We start from the raw sequence: 7,355 nt of genomic DNA, 5'->3' as shown, positions 1-7,355 counted from the left end.
GGAAGGGTCCGGAGGTAAAGATTTATATATGGGAAGTTGTCAAACAGACACCGGGAAGTTTCGGGGTCATACCGGTATTGTACCGGGGCCACCGGAAGGGTTCCGGGGGTCCACCGGGAGGGGCCACCCCTCCCGGGGGGCCACATGGGCTGCGTGGGGCAGGGAGCCAGCCCCTGGTGGGCTGGCCGCACCCCGTCCCTTGGGCCCATGCGCCTAGGGTTGAGGGGGGAACCCTAGAGGGGGCGCCCCCCTTGGCTTGGGGGGCAAGCCACCCTCTCCCCTCTCCCCTAGGCCGCCGCACCCCCCCTAGATGGGTTCTAGGGGGCCGGCCCCCTTCTCCCTTCCCCTATAAATAGAGGGGTGAGGGGAGGGCAGCCAGACCACCCTCCAAGGCGCAGCCCTCCCCTCCCCAACACCTCTCTTCCTCCGTTGTGTGCTTGGCGAAGCCCTGTCGGAGTACTGCCTCTCCACCATCACCACGCCGTCGTGCTGCCGGTGGAGCTGTCTTCCTCAACCTCTCCTTCCCCCTTGCTGGATCAAGAAGGAGGAGACGTCTCCCGTCCCGTACGTGTGTTGAACGCGGAGGTGTTGTCCGTTCAGCACTTGGTCATCGGTGATTCGAATCACGTCGAGTACGACTACATCATCACCTTGCAAGCTTCCGCATGCGATCTACAAGTGGTATATAGATGCAAACTCTCTCCCTTGACTCGTTGCTTAGATGAACTCATAGATGGATCTTGGTGAAACCGTAGGAAAAATTTTAATTTTCTGCAACGTTCCCCAACAGTGGCATCATGAGCTAGGTCTATGCGTAGTTCTCTTTGCACGAGTAGAAAACAATTTTGTTGTGGGCGTGGATTTTGTCATCTTACTTGCCTCTACTAGTCTTTTCTTGCTCAACGGTATTGTGGGATGAAGCGGCCCGGACCAACCTTACACGTACGCTTACGTGAGACCGGTTCCACCGACTGACATGCACTAGTTGCATAAGGTGGCTGGCGGGTGTCTGTCTCTCCCACTTTAGTTGGAGCGGAATCGATGAACAGGGCCCTTATGAAGGGTAAATAGAAGTTGACAAAATCACGTTGTGGTGATTCGTAGGTAAGAAAACGTTCTTGCTAGAACCCAATTGCAGCCACGTAAAAGATGCAACAACAATTAGAGGACGTCTAACTTGTTTTTGCAGCGATTGATCATGTGATGTGATATGGCCAGAAGTTGTGATGAATGATGAATTGTGATGTATGAGATCATGTTCTTTGTAATAGGATTCACGACTTGCATGTCGATGAGTATGACAACCGGCAGGAGCCATAGGAGTTGTGTTTATTTTTTGTATGACCTGCGTGTCATTGAATAACGCCATGTAAACTACTTTACTTTATTGCTAAACGTTAGTCATAGAAGTAGAAGTAGTCGTTGGCGTGACAACTTCATGAAGACACGATGATGGAGATCATGATGATGGAGATCATGGTGTCAAGCCGGTGACAAGATGATCATGGAGCCCCAAAGATGAAGATCAATGGAGCTATATGATATTGGCCATATCATGTCACAACTATATAATTGCATGTGATGTTTATTATGTTTATGCATCTTGTTTACTTAGGACGACGGTAGTAAATAAGATGATCCCTTACAAAAATTTCAAGAAGTGTTCTCCCCTAACTGTGCACCGTTGCTACAGTTCGTCGCTTCTAAGCACCACGTGATGATCGGGTGTGATGGATTCTTACGTTCACATACAACGGGTGCAAGACAGTTTTACACAGCGAAAACACTTAGGGTTAACTTGACGAGCCTAGCATGTGCAGACATGGCCTCGGAACACGGAGACCGAAAGGTCGAACACGAGTCGTATGGAAGATACGATCAACATGAGAATGTTCACCGACGATGACTAGTCCGTCTCACGTGATGATCGGACACGGATCGTGTAACACTTAGATGACTAGAGGGATGTCTAATCTAAGTGGGAGTTCATAATTTGATTAGAACTTTATTATCATGAACTTAGTCTAAAACCTTTGCAAATATGTCTTGTAGATCAATGGCCAACGCTAATGTCAACATGAACTTCAACGCGTTCCTAGAGAAAACCAAGCTGAAAGATGATGGCAGCAACTATACGGACTGGGTCCGGAACCCGAGGATCATCCTCATAGCTGCCAGGAAACAATACGTCCTAGAAGGACCGCTAGGTGACGCTCCCGTCCGAGAGAACCAAGAAATTATGAATGCTTGGCAGTCTCGTGCTGATGATTACTCCCTCGTTCAGTACGGCATGCTTTACAGCTTAGAACCGGGGCTCCAAAAGCGTTTTGAGCACCACGGAGCATATGAGATGTTCGAAGAGCTGAAACTAGTTTTTCAAGCTCATGCCCGGGTCGAGAGATATGATGTCTCCGACAAGTTCTACAGTTGTAAGATGGAGGAAAACAGTTCTGTCAGTGAGCACATCCTGAAGATGTCTGGGTTGCACAACCGTATGACCCAGCTGAACATTAACCTCCCAGATGAGGCGGTCATTGACAGAATCCTCCAGTCGCTCCCACCAAGCTACAAGAGCTTTGTGATGAACTACAACATGCAGGGGATGGAAAAGACCATTCCTGAAGTGTTCTCGATGCTGAAGTCAGCAGAGGCTGAAATCAAGAAAGAACATCAAGTGTTGATGGTCAATAAGACCACTAAGTTCAAGAAGGGCAAGGGTAAGAAGAACTTCAAGAAGGACGGCAAAGATGTTGCCGCGCCTGGTAAGCCAGTTACCGGGAAGAAGTCAAAGAATGGACCCAAGCCTGAGACTGAGTGCTTTTATTGCAAGGGGAAGGGTCACTGGAAGCGGAACTGCCCCAAATACTTAGCGGATAAGAAGGCCGGCAACACCAAAGGTATATTTGATATACATGTGATTGATGTGTACCTTACCAGTACTCGTAGTAACTCCTGGGTATTTGATACGGTGCCGTTGCTCATATTTGTAACTCACAGCAGGAGCTGCGGAATAAACGGAGACTGGCGAAGGACGAGGTGACGATGCGCATCGGGAATGGTTCTAGAGTCGATGTGATCGCCGTCGGCACGCTGCCTCTACATTTACCTACGGGATTAGTTTTGAACCTTAATAATTGTTATTTAGTGCCAAGTTTGAGCATGAACATTGTATCTGGATCTCGTTTAATATGAGATGGCTACTCATTTAAGTCTGAGAATAATGGTTGTTCGATTTATATGAGAGATATGTTTTATGGTCATGCTCCGATGGTCAATGGTTTATTCTTAATGAATCTCGAGCGTAATATAACACATGTTCATAGTGTAGATGCCAAAAGATTTAAAGTTGATAACGATAGTCCCACATACTTGTGGCACTGCCGCCTTGGTCACATTGGTGTCAAGCGCATGAAGAAGCTCCATGCCGATGGACTTTTAGAGTCTCTTGATTATGAATCATTTGACACGTGCGAACCATGCCTTTTGGGCAAAATGACCAAGACTCCGTTCTCCGGAACAATGGAGCGAGCAACCAACTTGTTGGAAATCATACATACCGATGTGTGCGGTCCAATGAGCGTTGAGGCTCGCGGAGGATATCGTTATGTTCTCACTCTCACAGATGACTTGAGTAGATATGGGTATGTCTACTTAATGAAACACAAGTCTGAGACCTTTGAAAAGTTCAAGGAATTTCAGAATGAGGTAGAGAATCAACGTGACCGAAAGATAAAATTCTTACGATCAGATCATGGAGGAGAATACTTAAGTCACGAATTTGGTACACACTTACGGAAATGTGGAATCGTTTCACAGCTCACGCCGCCTGGAACACCTCAGCGAAACGGTGTGTCCGAACGTCGTAATCGCACCCTATTGGATATGGTGCGGTCTATGATGTCTCTTACCGATTTACCGCTATCATTTTGGGGATACGCACTAGAGACAGCTACATTCACTTTAAATAGGGCACCGTCTAAATCCGTTGAGACGACACCGTATGAATTATGGTTTGGAAAGAAACCTAAGTTGTCGTTTCTAAAAGTTTGGGGATGCGATGCTTATGTCAAGAAACATCAACCTGAAAAGCTCGAACCCAAGTCGGAAAAATGCGTATTCATAGGATACCCTAAGGAAACTGTCGGGTATACCTTCTACTTAAGATCCGAAGGCAAGATCTTTGTTGCCAAGAACGGATGCTTTCTGGAAAAAGAGTTTCTCTCGAAAGAAGTAAGTGGGAGGAAAGTAGAACTCGATGAAGTACTACCTCTTGAGCGGGAAAGTGGCGCAGCGCAGGAAACCGTTCCTGTGATGCCCACACCAACTGAAGAGGAAAACAATGATGATGATCAAGGTACTTCGGATCAAGTTACTGCTGAACTTCGTAGGTCCACAAGGACACGTTCCGCACCAGAGTGGTACGGCAACCCTGTCCTGGAAATCATGTTGTTACACAACAATGAACCTTCGAACTATGAAGAAGCGATGGCGGGCCCGGATTCCAACAAATGGCTTGAAGCCATGAAATCCGAGATAGAATCCATGTATGAAAACAAAGTATGGACTTTGACAGACTTGCCCGATGATCGGCGAGCGATAGAAAACAAATGGATCTTTAAGAAGAAGACGGACGCGGATGGTAATGTTACAATCTATAAGGCTCGACTTGTCGCTAAGGGTTATCGACAAGTTCAAGGGATTGACTACGACGAGACTTTCTCTCCCGTAGCGAAGCTGAAGTCCGTCCGAATCATGTTAGCAATTGCCGCATACTATGATTATGAGATATGGCAAATGGACGTCAAAATGGCATTCCTTAACGGGCATCTTAAGGAAGAACTGTATATGATGCAGCCGGAAGGTTTTGTCGATCCTCGGAATGCTAACAAAGTATGCAAGCTCCAGCGATCCATTTATGGACTGGTGCAAGCATCTCGGAGTTGGAACATTTGCTTTGATGAGATGATCAAAGCGTTTGGGTTTATGCAGACTTATGGAGAAGCCTGCGTTTACAAGAAAGTGAGTGGGAGCTCTGTAGCATTTCTCATATTATATGTAGATGACATACTCTTGATGGGAAATAATATAGAATTTCTGGACAGCATTAAGGCCTACTTGAATAAGTGTTTTTCAATGAAGGACCTTGGAGAAGCTGCTTATATATTAGGCATCAAGATCTATAGAGATAGATCGAGACGCCTCATAGGTCTTTCACAAAGCACATACCTTGATAAGATTTTGAAGAGGTTCAAAATGGATCAGTCCAAGAAGGGGTTCTTGCCTATGTTACAAGGTGTGAGATTGAGCTCGGCTCAGTCACCGACCACGGCAAAAGATAAAGAAGAGATGAGTGTCACCCCCTATGCTTCAGCCATAGGATCTATTATGTATGCCATGCTGTGTACCAGACCCGATGTAAACCTTGCCGTAAGTTTGGTAGCAAGATACCAAAGTAATCCCGGCAAGGAACACTGGACAGCGGTCAAGAATATCCTGAAGTACCTGAAAAGGACGAAGGACATGTTTCTCGTTTATGGAAGAGACGAAGAGCTCGTCGTAAAGGGTTACGTCGACGCTAGCTTCGACTCAGATCTGGATGACTCTAAGTCACAAACCGGATACGTGTATATGTTGAATGGTGGAGCAGTAAGCTGGTGCAGCTGCAAGCAGAGCGTCGTGGCGGAATCTACGTGTGAAGCGGAGTACATGGCAGCCTCGGAGGCAACGCATGAAGTGATTTGGGTGAAGGAGTTCATCACCGACCTAGGAGTCATACCCAATGCGTCGGGGCCGATCAAACTCTTCTGTGACAACACTGGAGCTATTGCCCTCGCCAAGGAGCCCAGGTTTCACAAGAAGACCAGGCACATCAAGCATCGTTTCAACTCCATCCGTGAAAATGTTCAAGATGGAGACATAGAGATTTGCAAAGTGCACACGGATTTGAATGTCGCAGATCCGTTGACTAAACCTCTCTCGCGTGCAAAACATGATCAACACCAGAACTCTATGGGTGTTCGATTCATCACAATGTAACTAGATTGGTGACTCTAGTGCAAGTGGGAGACTGTTGGAAATATGCCCTGGAGGCAATAATAAAAGTATTATTATATTTCAATGTTCATGATAAATGTCTTTTATTCATGCTATAACTGTATTATCCGGAAATCGTAATACACGTGTGAATACTTAGACCACAATATGTCCCTGGTGAGCCTCTAGTTGACCAGCTCGTTGTGATCAACAGATAGTCATGGTTTCCTGACTATGGACATTGGATGTCGTTGATAACGGGATCACATCATTAGGAGAATGATGTGATGGACAAGACCCAATCCTAAGCATAGCATAAAAGATCGTGTAGTTCGTTTTGCTAGAGCTTTGCCAATGTCAAGTATCTCTTCCTTCGACCATGAGATCGTGTAACTCCCGGATACCGTAAGAGTGCCTTGGGTGTATCAAACGTCACAACGTAACTGGGTGACTATAAAGGTGCATTACAGGTATCTCCAAAAGTATCTGTTGGGTTGACACGGATCGAGACTGGGATTTGTCAGTCCGTATGACGGAGAGGTATCTCTGGGCCCACTCGGTAATGCATCATCATAATGAGCTCAATGTGACCAAGGTGTTGGACACGGGATCATGCATTACTGTACGAGTAAAGTGACTTGCCGGTAACGAGACTGAACAAGGTATTGGGATACTGATGATCGAGTCTTGGGCAAGTAACGTACCGATTGACAAAGGGAATTGCATACAGGGTTTGATCAAATCCTCGACATCGTGGTTCATCTGATGACAACATCGAGGAGCATGTGGGAGCCATCATGGGTATCCAGATCCCGCTGTTGGTTATTGACTGAGAGCGTCTCGGTCATGTCTGCATGTCTCCCGAACCCGTAGGGTCTACACACTTAAGGTTCGGTGACGCTAGGGTTATTAGGAAGACTAGTATGTGACTACCGAATGTTGTTCGGAGTCCCGGATGGGATCCTGGACGTCACGAGGAGATCTGGAAGGGTCCGGAGGTAAAGATTTATATATGGGAAGTTGTCAAACAGACACCGGGAAGTTTTGGGGTCATACCGGTATTGTACCGGGGCCACCAGAAGGGTTCCGGGGGTCCACCGGGAGGGGCCACCCCTCCCGGGGGGCCACATGGGCTGCGTATGGCAGGGAGCCAGCCCCTGGTGGGCTGGCCGCACCCCCTCCCTTGGGCCCATGCGCCTAGGGTTGAGGGGGGAACCCTAGAGGGGGCGCCCCCCTTGGCTTGGGGGGCAAGCCACCCTCTCCCCTCTCCCCTAGGCCGCCGCACCCCCCCCCCTAGATGGGTTCTAGGGGGCCGGCCCCCT

This window comes from Triticum aestivum, chromosome 4B, assembly GCF_018294505.1.
Source record: "Triticum aestivum cultivar Chinese Spring chromosome 4B, IWGSC CS RefSeq v2.1, whole genome shotgun sequence".
NCBI lineage: Eukaryota > Viridiplantae > Streptophyta > Magnoliopsida > Poales > Poaceae > Triticum > Triticum aestivum.
This window is presented reverse-complemented; position numbering follows the sequence as displayed.